The sequence below is a fragment of the Apteryx rowi genome, unplaced genomic scaffold (genome assembly GCF_003343035.1).
Source record: "Apteryx rowi isolate R43461 unplaced genomic scaffold, aptRow1 scaffold_105, whole genome shotgun sequence".
Taxonomy (NCBI): Eukaryota; Metazoa; Chordata; class Aves; order Apterygiformes; family Apterygidae; genus Apteryx; species Apteryx rowi.
This window is the reverse complement of record NW_020447253.1, coordinates 2,265,903-2,283,101: the sequence shown is the minus strand read 5'-3', so window position 1 is coordinate 2,283,101 and position 17,199 is coordinate 2,265,903.

Sequence of the window (17,199 nt, the reverse complement as noted above, 5' to 3'; positions counted from 1 at the left end):
AATCTGTGACTATAGTTTTTATTTAATACATTACTTTTCTATTTCTTAACAGAAATATTCTCCATTAGAAATTCTTCCCTTAACAGACAGACTCTGTAAAAACTCGCACAGCCTTTGCTTCACCTAAATTGGAATTTACAAGCCTGTTGTGCTTGGTGTAGTGCAGATATCTGTTGCCAGTTGAGGCATAGTTAATATATAATGGTGACCACAGGATCTGCATAATGCAGGGCATCTGACAGTTTTGCATTTATTGTTTTATGACGTCAAGGGATGTTGTCAAGATTGGTGGACCAAAGTTAAAACATTATTTTAGAAAAAAAAACAATAGAAGTCTCTTACATTGTTATTAAAGAAATTCTGTGATTTAACAAAGTAAAGATCAACCCTAGGACGAGTGCAAGCAGCTGCACTGAATTTCCAGCTCTACAGGTGAAGATACTGTGTCATCAGTCCTAGCTCGTCTTCCCCCACAAATGGAAGGAAGTTACTTTGGGTTTTGGTTGTGTGACTACATGTGCAGTGTGGGCTGGTTATCTCACCTGGCACGTGCTGTTCTTACAAGAAAGGCACAGTACTGGACAGGAGACCTGTGTGTTTCAGCACATCATTTTACTCAGAACATGATTCTCTTAATTTAGGTAAAGTGCATAATGTGACATACACGTTTGCTAGTTCATAAGAATTTTAGTTCACTTTCTGTAGCAAAAATGTGGGCTCTAGAGAGGTATTAGTTTTGCTTGGAACTGACACAGAGGCAAAGTGTGTTAATAATGATTTAGTTCATCTCTGGGCTACTTCTTAGGTGTTGTGAAGGAAAAAAGCAAGAGGAAGTATAGTTTCAGTCTAGATTAAAGTTTTTTTTCCAGAAGTCCATTTAAAGGAGTAAATCAAAATTATTCCAGGTTGTGACGAACATGCTCTTGTTCCTCGCCCTCTCCTTTATTTGTTTTTGTTTGCCCTACCACTGATCTTTGCATACCCTTTTCACTTATTTCTAGTGTTGTTAATCTAAGGTAACCAAATGTATTTTATAATGCATAAATACTAGGCATAAATTTTTAAGCTAAAAACCTCTGACGGAAGTTTACTATTTTGTGTAACTTTTTCCTTGCCTCTGGAGGCTCTGAAATTCTGAAAGACAGATGAAATGTCTAAACTCTCTTGGCAAGGTTTGCGTGGGGGTCTGTAAGAATTGCTTTAAATAAAGCAAAGGTGACACGAGATCAACCCAACTTGCATGTATAGTCAGGAAACTGTTTGGAAAAGAATTTGCCAGTGTCAATAGTATGCCTCATTCTGTTTACATGAAACAAATTTGGAATTTACACAGAAAACTAATAGAGTTTCTGGTGTCTTGCAGATTTCGTTGGCTTTATCTCCTATGTATAATTAATGTAAGCAAGTGAGTGAATGAGCACTTTTCTGTAGGAGTCAATAGGCAAGTATGTTTGGAAAATGAATGAACTGCTAAGATTAATTGCAAGGCTACCCTCCTGAAGCTCCTGTTGAGGGACTCGGAGAGAAATGCCATCCCTTTTATTTCCAAAGGATTTATTTATTAAAAGTTGTTCAAAATTAAAAGGTTCATAATCTAAAGAATATTAGATATGAGCTTGAACTGAAAATTATGCTTTATTATCACTGTACTAGTTTTAACAATTGAAAGCTCTTAATTATTGTAACAGAATAATTCATATGAATATTGATCTTAATCTACTCAGCTAGCTTGTTAGTATTCTGCTTATGATGACCAATTTCAATAATAAGTAAAAAAAAAAAAATTCTAAAATTTACAGTGGTTGATTAGTCAGCAGAAGGGTTTAAATGGAAGTTTTATGCGTGCACTACTTTATGAAAGAAAAACCTCTTTCTGAAGGTAGGAGGATACAGTTAAGGACTTAAGGTTTTTGCATTTGGGTTTTTTTGTTTTGTTTTGCTTTGTTTTTGTTTGCTTTGCATTTTTCTAGCCATTTTAGAGATCACACTACATGAGTCTAGATTTTTATTTGTATTTATTTTAGGAAAGTACTGTTTATCGGTATTCTGGTAGTATTTTTAAATGGACTTCCTGAAGGGAAGAAATAACATGTATGTATATTATCTTTTTCTGACCAAGTTTCTGGGAATATTTTGAATCTATTGTATAATTCTGTCTGCAGTCCTCTATTGCTGGCTCATTTTGATTGCCAGTACTGTAACATCCAACAACGTTGATCTGAAATGTGAAGCAAGTCTTATGAGTGGAAGAGAAAGAACAAGAAAATGCAAGAAGGAAAATTTGTACTCAAAAGAAGAAGAAAAACACTTGTCAGTGTATACTATGTTCAAGTTCAAACAGAGGCTAACAGTTTTTACTTTACCATTTTAGCAAGAAATCAGTGGGGAATGCATGATTTTTTAGATGTGTCTGAGATTGCACAGCAAATGGTCACCAGTAGGATTCTCAGCTGCCGCACAATCTGGCATAGCTCCTTTCTGCTCCACAGCTCCCCGTTACATTCAGCCCATTGTCGATGTGATGCCACTTTTTGGCTCCTTGCCCATCTGTTTTAGTAATTACTGTCATGTAAACTGATTTTCTAAACTGGAAACCATGTTGTTGTGAGATAGTCCATTGGACTTACCTTTTGTGATTTTGTTTTTAAAACAGTGTAGTACTTGGTACTTCAAAATATAAATGTTCCATCAGTGTTTTTCTGCAATATATAGAGAAGGGTATTATGAGTTTTTGAACATGAGGAGGGATTATAATGCAATGTAATCAAATTATGAAAATGTTTGCTTTTGTCATTGTAGAGGCACTTTCAGTTTTTAGCTTTACTTTCAGTTTAGCATTAGGTTTTTGGTTTTGTTTTGTTTTGGTTTGTTTTTTTTTAAGGTCACAAAAGAAAATAGTGTCCTTGAATAAAGTATTTGTATTAATAAGTTTTGGCAGACACTATTTTTTAAGTGCAGAATGCACAAAGAAGTGACTTGTCCTATCCAAATTATCCATTAGCATAACAAGACTATCCCAGATTACACCATTACCTATGTCAGCTCCAGTAAATAATTTCAGGATGATGTGGAGAGCCTTATTCTTACAGAAATTAAATAGAATCAAAGGTGAGTTAAAATAAATGTGGCATCCAGGAGCAGACAACATCCTATCATCAGCTTAACCCATTGACAAACCCAGAGGCAACTGCAAAGAAGCCAACACAAATGTCACTGGAGTGTGCCAGAGAGCCAGATGCCATCACTGGAAAACAACTTCCACAGCTTGGCATCTGTGCCTTCTGCCTGTCATCCAAATAGGAGGAAAAGCCAGGCAAGTGTGATTATTTTGAAGAGTGTATAGAACATACTTTTCTCTCTTCCCTTCACCCCTCTTCACTGCATTTTTTCTAGGCTAACTTGCATCAAGCATCCAAATACCAGGTTGCATTAATTACAGGCATTTTTGTACATATGTATACATGTATGCATAAGAAAGCATGTCTCTAAAGCTGTGTGTTTGGATAGGAAGGGACAGAAAAAGAGGGACAGCAGAGAAGAAGAATACAAGTAAAACCAGAGCAACAGACAATAGAATAGAAAGGATTCTGAAAATAAATATTTTACCTTTTCATACTTCTTACAGTGTTTATTTTAGTTTTTTCAGTAGTGAAACTTGAATAATTTCTCCAACTTTTCCTGAGTTGAATCTCCTCTAAAACATGCATATTCTTGTGTTCTCTTTCCAATGGCATTCCTCATAGTGGGTTCAAAGAAGTAAGATTTGGAAAATTTGACTTTTAAAATTTAAACTGAATTCTTCCATGTGATTAATCATATCATGCTGTTATACCTAGGTTTTCAACACAAAACATCTCTATATACGCAGCCAAATATTGTTTAATTGCTTCTTCTTAAACTGTAGGAATAAGTCCTCTCAGTGTTGTCAATACTCAAACTTTTCTTAGTAGGCCTAACCATTTTAAACTTAGAAAAAGTGCCTCCAAAGAAGTTGAGGAGCTCCCAGTGATGGTGAGGCTACTGGAAACTGTATACTATAATTAGTAACTGGTAATCTTTTATAGTTGGCTAATACCTGGCTGCATACGTGTAAAAGGTGTGTTACCATACCCAAGTGGGCTGTGTGTGTGTTGGTTAGGTGGGGGGGTAAATGCTGTGGCTTTTGGTAATTTTCGCCTATTTTACCTGTCTATGTCTTACATGGAAGCATTTGTGGGAAATAGAGCTCTTCTGAATAGACAAAATCCTTTTAAAAGTGAAAATATAACAGTAGTAAATAAGAAATAGGAGTGCTAATTAATTCAGGGAAAACTATTTAAAGATATATTGATCAAGAAAAGATAGTTGGAGGGACCTGTAGAGTTAAAATATTACTTTGCAAAGCTTAAAAAAGTTCACGGGAGATTGTTTTTATGACTTGGCTGTCAAACATGGTTGCAAAAACCCAATTTAAGGCAGACACTAAAGATTTTTGATGAAGACAGGTACTATATGCTGTGCCATTGACAGAGCAAGCATTCTTTTTTGTGTGAGAGTGCTGGATTCTGAAATGAAGCACAGTAGGTAGGAAGATGTTGAATAGACTTCAAAAGCTACCATTTGTCTGGGAACTACAGCTTTTCTTTCTCCACTTTCAGTTACAGCATCTTATGGCTTCCCTGCATGCAATACATACTGAAGCCATTAAAAAGGTATCAGTGTCATGGCATGAAGAATTATGAGTAAGAGAAAAGTTGTGTTTAGAGTTGGGCCTGGACAAAAAAGGTTTATTTTTTTCCGAGTTCTTATTTAAAACCTTCAGATATATTTTTTTAGGTTCAGTAATCACTGTTGAGGACAAGAACTAACAAGATGTAATCATCAGTATCCTTTACGTTTTAGCAGCAGAGTTCTAACAATTTTCATGAACTATAAAGATTTTGACAAGATGATAGAATTGGTACTGTGCAAAGGAGACATTTAAGGTTGTTCTTTCATAAGAGGTCCGTATGCATAGATCTTTATAGCTCTTTGGGAGTTAAATTTAAAATTCCAAATGTGGCATCACTGAAATATTTTAGCTTGCCATTATTATATTTAAGTTTACTCTTTTTCTCTTCATTGCTTGTTCTTATTATACACAGTCTAATTTCTTTCACTTCACCTTTTTATACTTAAGCACTTCACGGATGCCACATCTATTAAAGCCATGACGTTTGCTAGCAATTGTCAGATTCCCAGTAGCGGTGGCCTTACCTAAAACAAATGAATTTGGCTGCACAATTGCTGCACAATTTGGCTGCACAATTGCTGCACAATTTGGCTGCACAATTGCTGCACGATTTGGCATAATTATGCACAATGTGAGACTTTTCCAAGGAGAGGTCCACAATTAGTGTTTTGGAAGCACCGAGGGTGACAGCTCTGCAGTGGCAGAGTTCTGTGAGAAAGCTTGCTCAAGGTGTGCTTGTATTTGCCATGAACATGACTTAATACTGCTATCCCAGTGTGCATATATTGTTCACTGAGATTTGACAGTATTTTCCTTCAGATAACGCACGATAGATGTGCTCAGTCCTTTCCTTTGAAGTGCATAAGCCCTTTTGTACAATTCTCTGCTCTGTACTATTGCTTCTGTAAATTTTTTCAATAACTATGGGAATGTTTTAGACTGGGTGTATGAGGACTGTCTTTCCCTTAGCTTGCAATGGAACATTTTATTTCCATATCTCTTTTAGTAAATATGTCTGCGGCATTAGCAACTCTTATGCTCAGCTCTTCATCCTTCTGTTTTTCTTTTACTTGTATTTCAAGCAGAGTGTATTTTTATGCCTGTCTGCATTGTTTTTTTAAGTTTTTGTAGTGCTTTCATACATACTTTATGAAGTTTTAACAACCTAGGTGCAGGTTCTGACTGTCAGGAGGAGTAGCTGTAACTGAATTCTTGACGATTTAGAAGCAGTATACCACAGAGGTTTTAATGATTTGATATCTGAGCTTTTGGTAATTGATAAAAGGTAGTTGGCTGGCTGTTCTAACACTTAGGAAAAGATTCAGAGATTAAAATTATGGTATCACAGAATGGAGATTATCTAGTCCACCTCCCCTGCACACAGCAGGATCAACTACAGCAGGTTGTTCGGGACAGTGTCCAGTTGGATTTCAAGCATCTCCAAGGATGGAGACTCTACAACCTCTGTGGGCAACCTGTTCTGGTGTCTGATAATGCTCATAGTAAAAAAGTTTTCTCTTATGTTTAAATGGAATGTCCTCTATTTCAGTTCCCATTGCCTCTTGTCCTTTCACTGGGCACCGCTGAGAAGAGTCTGGCTATGTCTTCTTTACCTGCTCTCTTCAGCTATTTATGCACGTTGATAAGGTTCCCTTGAGCCTTCTCTTCTCATGGCTAAACAGTCCTGGCTGTCTCAGCCTTTGCTTGTGTGAGAGGTGCTTCAGTCCCATAGTGATCTTTGAGGCCCTTGCTGGACTCACTCCAACATGGCCTGGGAAGCACAGAACCGGACACAGCACTCCAGGCGTGGCTGCGCCAGGGCTGAGTGCAGGGGAGTAATCGCCTCCCTCGAGCTGCTGGCAATGCTCTTCCTGCTGCTGGCAGCCTTTACTGCAAGGGTGCGTTACTGGCTCAGGTTCAGCTTGTCAACCAGGACCCTCAGGTCCTTTTCTCCAAAGCTGCTATCCAGCCAGTCTGTATTGATGCATGAGGTTGTTCCTGCAGGACTTTGCACTACTCAATGCACTGTTTTCATCATCTTTATTATCAGACTTCAGTACTTCACTTTCATTTTTAGTAGGAGTATTACTTGTTGTATTGCTTTGAGTAATGGACTAAGTCTGATTTTGAAGCTTTTCTTTTGCCAACCCCTTGAACTGTATTCCGAGTGTGATAATTCTCCCTGGTATTTTGCAATTTGCAGTTCAATGAACGAATTATTCAAACATCTCATTACAGTCGTTTAATTAAAACATTTTGTTCATGCTAGATGACAGAAATGTTTTAAAATCAGATATTTTTAAAAGTATTAAACTTTTGTTTAAATTCTAATTACTTTTAACACCTTTTTTGCCTTTGTAAGATTGAAGTTATTCTATATACTTGGAAACCTAATTTCAGGTAGAAATATATTCTTTAAATTACCTTGTCAGTACTTTCTGTTCTTACATATTCCTGCTATGGATGTGCATACTTAACCATTTCTAAGAATCTGTTGAGATAGATGTTTATTCTTTTGATTTGCTTTACTTCACAGATATGTTTTGAGTTGAACTCTGTTAGTATCCACTCTGGTAAGCTCTTGTATGCATAATCGTTTTCATATATGAGTAGGTATCTTTAGAGTTAATTAACAATTTTCATAGCCATATTTGGAAAGCTGTGAGATGTGATTGCTCGTGGAAGTCCTGATTTCCAGCAGAATCAGATAGCACTTCAAAAGGGTTAGGAATCTTCCCGCTTGAGAATATTTCTGCAACAGAAGTATGCTACTGCAATCATCTCGTTTGGACTGCTGGTTCACACAGGCCATTGCAACTTCTCTGAATTCATGAGCAAGCCCACAGATGTACTTTTCAGTGTTCTCTTTCTTCGGCTTTGGGTTCAGCACAGATGCCTATGCAGCAGAAGTTACAAACAAGTAACTTATTGGCAAGATGAGAGTCACAGATATTTCAGGCTGTCTGGTTATTTTGAAGGACACTGCAGTCATGGACACAGTGAACTACTACACTTTGAGTTAATTTAGCTTATGCTCAGAAGTAACTGTCCTCCGTCACCCCTAACTTGCATGAAGCCATACGCATAGCTCCTTCAGCTGCAGCCTCTTGCCTGAGCTACCTGTCCCAGCTTCCTTGAAGCTTTTTATATCATGTTCTTCAATGCTTGATGTAAATTTTGAATTATCATGTGCATTGATGTTTTATGATATTGATGCTGAACTCTACTCATGCTGTTTAAATGTTTTTCATCCCTTTTGTTTTTTCATTCCTCACTTATCTGAGAGATTTAATATGCTAAGCTGTTTTGTTCCTTGCTGTTTGGGAATCCACCTATCTTATGGCTCAATTCTTGTCACGGATGTAGTCTTGTTGCACTTAGAGCTTTTAGAGGTGAGTTTTTATAACATAATAGAGAGCTTGGTGCATTGAATTTCAGTGAGAGTCAGTAGCCTTATTCTTCTTTGAAAACCCCAATATAAAAAGCTCAGGCTGTTGCATTTTAATTAGACTTGTTAATGAGTTGGAGGAAGGGTGAACTCAGCGGAGGCAAAGCTTCTGAGTCATTTAAAAAAGTTTAAAAGTACTTTAGGGAAAATTTTAGTGATCTTTTTTTGGAATTTGCAGTGCTCTATTTTTGTGGCTGTAGGTTGGAAACAGATTGGATGTCAGACTGATTGTCAGCGTGTGTGTTAGTGGTGGTATGTAGGTGGTTTCTCAAGTAAAGAATTTTCCATTTATTTTAAAAGGTGGTAAGGTAACTTTCCTATAGCTAACTAAGTATTAAAATATATAAGGTGTAATTAATGTATAACAAAAATTTGAAAATTTATCTTTTTGATCCAAGGAAGGGCTTCCTGAAACATGATTCACTATGAGAATATTATTAACAATTAAGCCAATAAACTGAAAATAGTGTTTAGTATGTGCTGAAGCCATCTGACGTGATAGGACGGTTTAAGTAGCTTCAAACTTTCCCCTTTTTTCTGTTGCTTCTATTCACAATAGAGACTAATTTCTGTGTGCTTGAGTAGGTATCTACTGGATCAATATATGTGCATTTTTTACACTTGTGTGTGTGTGTATATCAGATAGTGGTATAGTAACTAATCTTGCTTTATTGATCCACTCTGTCATCACGCTTTGGAATTTTACTCAAAAATCTGAGTTCTGGCTCAGTACAACATTGGAAGCTCATTATTTAGTGCTTTGTAAAAGGTCACATTGGAATGGCCTTTTGTGTTAGAATATTAAGATCAGTTTTTGAGCAGTTCTTTGAATGCTTGTAAGAGAACAGTCCAGTGTTTCCAATAATATCATCCATGGGTACAGGTCCCTCGAGATGCATTATTCCCTCCAGACCTGTTCTCCTATTCTCGGTTGTAAGAATTCTTTTTCTGTTGAGCAGAGCACCAACTTGTTAAATGACTAAACATAATATGAAGCCATACTAAGAGGTGCCTGACAGCTGCCAGCAAACACCATTCCCCTCTGCCTCAGTGCCAGTATCTTCACTGTAGAAAAAGCGATGGGTTAAAATTGTTCTGTATTGACAATGTAGAATTGTTCTGAGTTGTTCTGTATGTTGGATCAGTCCTCTGCTTGGATCACTCAAGTCTTGCAATATCATTTATATTGATTTACCTATAAATATGCTTTTAAATCAGGGCAATTGTGCAGGTAGATGCTGTTTATTTAGGAGTTTTTGTTTTGTTTAATCTATTTAAGTAGAGCAAGAAAATCAGATGATTAACTATTTAAGTTTATACTGTGTTAACAAATGTTGTTATAAAGTAAAAGTTGTTTTTATTAAATTCGTGTACAGATCGGAATGGTAGGAGGGAAGGCTTGAGCTGGAGCTGTTTATTTTGTTTGTGACATGTTTTGAATGCTTGGTATGTTTGGCAGCTCTGGAGTAAGTTAAAAAAAGGTTACTATGAAAAGGTTCTTGTTGGTTTTACTTACAGTATGAAAAATGTTTGGGTTTAGGTAATTCAATAATGGCGAGGTAACTAGCAGCATTTTAGGATTAATGTTGAAAAACAAAGAAAACACATAAAGAAATGAAAAAGAAAGGCATTGACCTGTTTAAGGCAGGAACTAAGTATAGTGTAGCCTGTATTTTAACAGTTATATCAAAGCATGGACTTTGTTAATGATGGAAGAAAATCATTCTTTTAAAATCTTTTTGTTTCGACTGTGTAAAACACTATGATTTTGACATCTCTGGAAGAGAAAGAAATACATTCTTGTATGTGTTTGTATGGTGAAGGTTTATATGTATTTATAAAAGAAGAGAACTGATACACTCGCACTGTCCTTCAAAAGATTTTATCTGTCTTATTGTATGAAATACCTATCTACCTTCTTACTATTGACTGTTCTGTAAGGATAGCGTGATTGATTCAGATAAGTATTAGAAGAGTATAAACATATTCTGTGTAAATAATGGGAGAATTAACATTTGTATTATATTTTTTGGGGCCCTGGTTTTGTTTAGGTTAATGATCCCACGAGGATGTGTTTTCTCTGGTATATCTGTTTTGGCATGAGTTCAGATTGCTCATCAGTTAATATCTTACGAAACAAATGTAGTACACAGTATAAAGCTAAAATGACAAAAATACAGTTGCAATTGAGAGAAATACAGATGCGGGGGAAAATATGAACTAATAAATACTGCATGAAAGAATCCAGATACTTGATTTTACTTGTGCAAAGCTTTTGTTTTGCCTTGAATGACCTAAAATATATAGCACTTTTGTATGACTAGAATATAAATATCTCATGACAGCATCATTCTAAAGTTCATGCATGTGTTTAAAATGATTTAATGTACTCCTGTAGTTTTCAATTTTATCCAGATGCCTTATTCAGTCAAACCAAGAGCATATTACTGAATATTTTATTTATCATTGTGCAAGTCTTAGTTCACTTGCAAGTTAGAACTCCACCATTTTCAGTTGAGCTACATTTCACAACTGTTTGGAAAAAAGATAAAGGTTGAGGTATTTCCATTTTTCAGACTAAGAATTCAAGGGATATCTTTTCTTGAGAGACGCAACAAAGCATACAGTAGTGGACTTCTGGCACAAATCATGCACACCACATGCAATTCATGATTTGTCATCAACTGGATTATTGATACTGGAGTATCCACTGCTCTGATGTATTAATTTGTTTAATGAAATATGATAACAACCTCCAAATTTATAATGAATTTATGACTCTGTAGAGGAGTTGGGTGTCTTGCTTCAGGATTTTTTTTTTTCTTGTTACTCAGTGTGCATGGAATAGAAAAAAGGAGGAAGATGGCCTTCTTTCAGAATTTGCTTTCATGGCATGAGAATTTCTTAAAAACTGAAAGTTTACATTTTGGTGTGCCTTGATACTGGACTGCGTGCTAAGTGTCAAGTACTTACCACAGTGTTGTGCAGGGGTATTACATTGCACACGTAAACTTAAACACCCACAAATGTCTATTGTAACTCCACAACAAGAAAGGTAAAGTACTGATTTTTTTAATGGCCAGTATTACTACCTCTGTCCTGTTCTAATATGTTGCAGTTTATTTATAATGTCAGTTTTTTCTGTCTAGGGTAATAATTAATACCATACACTGAGGATAATACCTGCTATTAATCAGCATTAGCAGGAAACCCAAACATTGGTAAGGTTTTCGCTTAGTGCCTGAGTGGCAGAGAGAGAGAATTCCCCATTAAATCCTCTTGACTTACTGAGATGATTAGTCTGTGTGCCCTTTTAAAGGCAGTTTTAATTACCTCTAAAAAGTGAATATAATGCTAATGAAAAGAATCGGTAGAAAGACATTTAAAGTCATTGGCTGACAGTCACTGCGCGCGGAAGGATACTGTTGATTGTGGAGTCTGCAGGCTGGATTGCAGATTTGCTGAATGAGAAGATAGTCGCAATACGACTGTATGAAGTTTTTTCACACTGCTTTGCTAAGGTATTCAGAACAGGTGAGAGTAGATTAGTTGTCCTGCTCTTTCCATCCTTTTTCAGTTCTTTGTGCTGGCAAAAGTAGCAGGCGTTGAGTTGGGCTTATGTACGTACAAAAGAATCCGTGGACTCTGAAGTAACCTAAACGTTAGCATCAGATGATTGTAACTTCTTGCTCTTTTGCAAAAAAATTTCCAAGGCCTAGAGTTTAGATAGCTCAGGCAATAAGAAGGAATAGGGTATTAATTACAGATATGAACACAGTCATCCTCACATCAAATCAGTTTCTTTTGCTTAAACTGGATTTGAATTTAAATATGATTGCTTCCATAGCCTGTATTTTCTGTGTGTCCTAATTTCCTCAGCCATTGCAATAAACATCAGGAGATGTGAAAGATGTAGAAGATTGAACATGTTCTTTCACATTCAGTGATTAAGAGGATATTAGTTCATTGCAAATTTTCTTAATTAAACCAGGATAGAGATGGACAGATCTCATTTTTATCAACATCATGAAATCAAAGGACTAATAAAAAAGTCTGTATATACAGCAGTATACACTGCAAGACTTGTATTTGTTTATGCTGCTTTGTGACTTTGCAGTGTCATCTCTGTGTAATAAGACTCTTGAAGAGTTGTTTATTTAAAATAGATATATACAAAGGAGCTTACTAAAGGACAGCTTAATGGTTACTTGTGTTGTTTTCAGGCAGTGGAGGGGAGGGAAGTTGGAGTGGTTTCAAAAACACGTATGATAATTCCTTCGCGATGCAGCGTTAAGTGAATATAGCAATATGTGTACAAAGATAATCTCATCAGGCCCAATAATAATATCTGTTTTGGAGGACACTAGGAAGAGGTGTTTGTGCTATAAAGCACCACACATGGACTTCTTCTCCAAATGTTGGACTGTTGGCAGTGCTACTCTGTTAGAGGCACCTTGGATTCTCAGGGCCTGTAATTAGTGCTGGATCCAAGACAGGCTGATCTTTGAAAGTATGTGTAAGCAAAGTGGAGCATAAGAGAAATGCCCTGCAGCTCTTAGAAAACATCTGTCAATCAGAATGAAGGGTTGCAAAGGAGATCCACCACTAGCTATTATATCCAAGTGAAAGCTCATGACAAAATCAGAAGCTTTCTTTAGTTAGAAGATACCTGGCATGTGCAGCATGGCATGTATATTTAGAAAAAAATGGGCATATTTGGTACCATTTTCCTGTTATACATTTTATTTTCCCCAGCACTGAAAACACTCAAATTAAGGTTTGGGAAAGCAAGTTTTTACTACTTTCTGCAAATCTTTAATTTAGAATAAATTCACAAGAATTCAGTAGGTGGCACTCTTCCATGCAAACTAGTATTGAATGGATGACCAGGCAGAGTAGAAGGGAGTGGGTGCTGAGCTGTGGAGAATGCTTTTTTTCCACTGTGACTTAAACCCAAGTTTCTAGGCAGTTTCTGTTTTAGAATTTTTTTTGGAGGTAATGATGTTATCACCAGTCACCTGGTCAAGGTCCTGCTTGCATAATACAGTTTTCTTCCTAACTGTGTGTTTTAACAACATGTATTTTCTCTTTGTAATTTCAGAGTTAATGATGAATTATTGTTTCTCTTTTTTGAAATTGCAAGGGGCCAGCGGAGGAAGAAATTCTCTCTGAGTAGTTTATAGTGTGTTAAAACTCTATAGTGCTTTAAGATGAAAGCAAGGGGTAAAATTACATATTTAATTTAAGCATATCACATTTTTTGAGAGAATTTGTTACTGGAGATAACTGCCGCCTTTTACTTAGGATTTCCGTGCAACAGATCCAAAACTCTCGCTGACAAACGAGTCTGTTTCTCTCTAGTGAATCTGAGCGCAAGTATCACTGACGCAGCCGGTCCCCCAGCAGAAGATGCTGTAACAGTAGCACTTACTGTTGAATGACCTTTCAGTCCTGCGCGCGCTTGAGATACGGGAGCGCGACTCTCCTTTTGTTGATTTCTGTGGGACTGAATTGACCTTGGCTGTTACTTTACCTCTGTTAAAATACCTGCCTGAAAGGAAACTGAACAAGTAACATTTCTGTAATTCCTCTATAATGAGTCAGAGTACAGTTTGTTTCCTGAAAACAATTTATCCGTAAGTTATAAAAGCTGGCTCTTGCTCCCTCTCCTGCTCTGTGCCCCCCCCCAGTTCATGGTAAATTGGGTTGCCTAAAGAATGTTCTGTTTAGGAGCCTCACGGAGCCATGTCAAGTTGCAGCCCACCGACGGGGAAACAGAATGCAATAAGCTGTATAGCAAGCAGCTTTGCAGCTCAGTATGGTCGTAATCTTACAGGTCCAGACCTAGAAAACCATTAAAATATTTGAGCATCTTGAGCATATTTTTAAAGATGAGTGTGTACTTATGTGGTTTGCTGAACTGGGAGTTGAGCCGAATTTGTAGCTCGGGGAAGCAGGCAGTTGGCGCACCAGCTACTGTTAGTGGATCCCTTGCACGTGATAGGAAGCAGGCATGGCCGTGGCCCTTCGCACTCTGTTTCTTTAGGAGGCAGGTTTTTTAACTCGCTCAATTATACTACTACGATGACTTCGTGTATGATTATTTTGAGTTGATACCTCATATCATCACTTTTTTTCCCATAATCATTACTGAAGATTAGAAGGCCTAGCTTTTAGTTCCATGGTGTATGATCAATATTTCACAGCTGACTTTTGGGAAGGAAAAAAAAAAAAGCATTTTGCTTTTCAAAATTCACCTTCACAGCAAAGTCAGCATAACTTGCTTTACACAGACAAGGTACCATTTGGAGGACAGTATTTTAAAGATAGAGTATTTTTTTATATCTTTTCCAACCTCTTATATATCAGTATAAAATTGAATTTTAGTCCATCTAACCTGCTGCTATATTGTTTAACTGAATGTCATTTCATACCCTATGCAATGTTTTTTAACATTTTAACACTTCCCCAAAAGAATCCATTAGTGACAGATAACCATTTGGGATTTGATATACAAAATCAACTCAAGTTGTGAGCACTGACATGTTATTCAACTTGAATCTTTTATTATTTCTTTTCTTCTTTTTCTCTGTCAAGGGAAAAAATTGCTATAGCATGTTATGAAATACTGTACCACATGCACATAAAAATATATCATAGTTGGCATATCTGTAATTTAGTTGTAAGTATGAAATTCCTATTAGGAATCTATATCATATTAGCAAATAGTATCCTTCCTGTACTATATTATTTTGGTAACATGATAGCTAGATTTGAAATGGAATCCAAAGGTCATAGTTGCCATCATAGTAAGGATTACTTAATCATATTTTCCTTTCTATCACTGACCTCATCTCTCTCCAGTACCTAACTGCAACTGGGTACATTGCAGCAGGTGTGGAAAATCTCCAATATGCTCATGCAATTTCATTTTTTAAACCTACAGTAAAGACAGTAGTTTTCAGACTGCATATCGGGGGGGGTTGTGTGTGTGCGTGAGTGGTACTAAAACTATCAAGGATTTGATTATTTGGGTTCAGCAAATTCATTATATTGAATTTATTTGTCATTTTTATTTTTCAGATTATATCTTGCAAAACTTGAAAGCAGATTAGCAAATATTACATTTACAATTAGACATCAGATAAATTAAAGACAACAACAAATTAGTGTTCCTCCCCCCTGCAAAAAGCCATATTCCCTGTACTGCACTTCTCCACTGCCATTATCAAATAAAATACTGTGAAGTTGTTTTGAGTGTTACATAAGCACATTCTATTTGACAATAAAACAAAATTATGTGTAAGGTTCAAGACTGTTGAACATTTGAATCTTTCTTATGCTGAAAAATATAAATTCTTAAATGTAAACCAAACTATAGTTTTTCTCCAAAAAAACGTTTTGGACTTTCTTTTGGAGCAAAAGTTAAAATTGCATGGAGCATAACTCAAAGTTGGTTTAGTTTGACGAAGGCTATGCATAACCCAGACCCTATGGCTGTGATAGCACACAAAAGACTGTGTGACTAAGTATTGGCACAATATACTCTGGATATTTGTGACTGCTGAAGGGGAAAGATGCTTCTGGTGATTAATTTTGTTTCATAAAGAAAGAGAACATAAAGAGTTTTCTGATTAAATGTTATGTCTGTGATAAAAGAAATACAATCAGAATGTTGCTTTTGAGTGTATTTGAGGTTTTTTTATGGAACAAAAAGGTCCTTTGACAAAATACAAATCATGAGAAAAATAGTATAGAATTAATATAATGATGTTAATAAATAACATAATACATAAAACATATTAAGATTTATTTCTTTTAACATTCCAGCATTACTACTGTGTTTGTTACTACTTTCTGTTGTTTCTCGGCTTCTACAAAAAGCCCCAACACTAATAGGTTGTCTTTTTATTTGTAATAGTGATCTGTTGTAGAGCTAGAAAGTTTAAACTGAGCGACTCAGAATGTGGAGCTGGCTGTAGGTGCTTGAAGGCCACTGAGACCGACCAAGTGTGTGTGCGTGCGCGCCTGCGCGCATGCAGGTAGAATTAAGTTGTTCAGAGTCATAGTCAAAATACTCACATTCCTCCATGGGGAGCTCTTGTTTGCAGAAGGTGACACTTTTGTTCTTGGGATGGGCTGATAAAAGGCATATTTGTCACTTGAAATCCACTGAAGTTCTGTTTAGGATGACTTAGTGCATAGAGGTGCATTTTACCTGAAAAAAATGGAATGTGCAGATGTTCCTTATTTATAAAGGACACTGGGAAATAAAAATGACAGGGGAATTTTTTAGCTCCGTTAAATGGCAGTTACTGAAAATACTAATATTTATACTTTTATGTATATATTTTAGAAAATTTTAAAGTTGTGAGTTTAATGTAAACATACCCAGGTAGTATGGGTATTAGAAGTTCTGTATAGTTAAAGATTTCATCCTGAGCTGTATTTATGATTCCGGTCAAATATAAAAGCCTGGCTGAGAAATTAGCTATGGAAGTCAGTTTTCAGTATTTACCACCGCTTACAGTAGGTACTGACTCACTTGCTGCGCTCTGAAGAGTAAAGCTCCTTCTTCAGCCCTGTTGTGTGCAGGTGACGTTGGAATAGGATTTTATGGACAAGTGTCAGAATCGCTTCCTACCTCTCAACTCTCCCTATCCAGTCTTGTATGGGGTGGGAAGAAGAGATGAAAGATAAGGAGCAGGTTTAATTACAGATCAAAATAATTTTGTCGCCAGCTTGCTTTCGCAGACTCTGTACGAGTTTAGTTGCGCTTTCCCAGACTGTGACTGAAGCACTGCTCAGGCTGTGTGTGGCACAGACGTACATAACTCAGGAGAAGAAGAGAGAGGGAGGCACAAACCTGGCAATAAGCGCTCACCTTTATAATCCCGAGGCATGGTTTGGAGATCTGGATTACTAAATGTGTATCACATTTTATAAGCAGGTAGAACTTTTGGGGATAAAGGTTGGTTGAGAAGAGAAGGGAAACCTTTCTTTTACTCCATAGGTACTTCTAGCCAACAGAGGCTCATAA